The following is a 1,794-nucleotide window of genomic DNA, read 5'->3' as shown; positions in this document are numbered from 1 at the left end:
CTGTTGATAAAGATAATTCATTAATTAATAAATACTACGTATTTAACACGTAGTATTCGTGTTATAGAAAAAATATGTTAAAACTTTGAATCAACTCGGAAAGAACACGTTAAAAATAACGAATACAATTTATACCACATCCCCATCATGGAACTCGCTTTCTATTCAGGCTAGAATAATCTTTTAACCACATATTTCATGAATATCTGGTTAAAAGATTCACCCTTTTTCACCCGTTCCTGTGTGAGAGTAACAAACATTAATGTTTCTATAGTTATAATCATTGTAGGATGCTTGATAGGATATAAGGAATAATACTAATTAATATCGATTCGACTACCGTAGTAGGGGCCAATTTGCAACTTTGCACTTTTGCATAAAGAGCCACAACGGAACCATTCATAGCATCTTTGACCGATCTTCGTGATAGGCGCTAATTCGGAATATTTTTTAATGGCCTGTAGGTAATTGTCGGCCGTATTGGCACAGATTAGAGAATAGTTACTTTGGTATTGGTCTCTTGAAGAAATGTGACTTGCGATGCCAAGTTTTTTAATTGTTCTGAGTGTTAACATTGTTTTCATTGACATTTTATTGTAAGTCTGCTTCTGATACACGGAATCAAAAAGGACCTTTTCATATTAGTTTAGCCGTTATCAATACAAAGTACTGCGGTTTCAGACCGGCTCAAGTCGATAACTTGTAGAGCGTGGGACGGTCACAATGCTCTTACGAGTATTACCTAATCCATGAACTGCATTTGTGGTCACTTTTAAAGGAACGGCGTTTATTAAGGATTATTATATTAATTTACTTTTGTAAGATAAGCGTATTAAGGGGGCGCATAAAGCAAAATAACCAATCTTCTATTAGATGATACGTGTAATATGCAAGACCAAATCTAAAAAATAAAATATATATCAAACTAGATGATATGTTCAACGATTCTGTTTAATCAAAAACATAAAATATTAAAATTTACTCGATAAAAAAAAATCACCAAGTTAGCTCTAATTTTCACACTTTTCCGTTTTCTACTTGACATGGTAATACTTATTATGATTTTTTTTTTCATAAACAATTGTATTAAAACATTTGCAAGATATTTGTCAGAGCATTTTGTGTAATTACTTTTAGTTTTGGTTTTATCTGCGATAAACCACTTTTATCGTGACAAAATCAAACGTTTATCTCGAGAAAAAAAGAGCGCCAAAAGTGGTTTATCGCAGATAAAACCAAAACTAAAAGTAATTACACAAAATGCTCTGACAAATATCTTGCAAATGTTTTAATACAATTGTTTATGAAAAAAAAATCATAATAAGTATTACCATGTCAAGTAGAAAACGGAAAAGTGTGAAAATTAGAGCTAACTTGGTGATTTTTTTTTATCGAGTAAATTTTAATATTTTATGTTTTTGATTAAACAGAATCCTTGAACATATCATCTAGTTTGATATATATTTTATTTTTTAGATTTGGTCTTGCATATTACACGTATCATCTAATAGAAGATTGGTTATTTTGCTTTATGCGCCCCCTTAAGCCTAAGCGATCAGAGCACCAGAGCTTTATTATTTTAAGGATTAAATCTTTTTTAAAACGTAAAAAGCAGGATCTTTCGATAATCGACATATTTTTGATCTAAGTAAATATTTGCATAATTTTTTCAGTAGTAATTGATCAGTAATGCACAAATGTAGGAACCTTAAATATCGTGTGCTTTCCCTTACATTATTATTTAAGATTCAGATTTTATGGTTTTATGTCAAGTAGTATCAAATATATCGTCAC

This window comes from Colias eurytheme, chromosome 23 (genome assembly GCF_061535395.1).
Source record: "Colias eurytheme isolate Ceu_HAF_F1 chromosome 23, ilColEury1 Martin Lab GWU primary, whole genome shotgun sequence".
NCBI lineage: Eukaryota > Metazoa > Arthropoda > Insecta > Lepidoptera > Pieridae > Colias > Colias eurytheme.
Note: the sequence above shows the minus strand (reverse complement) of the source record.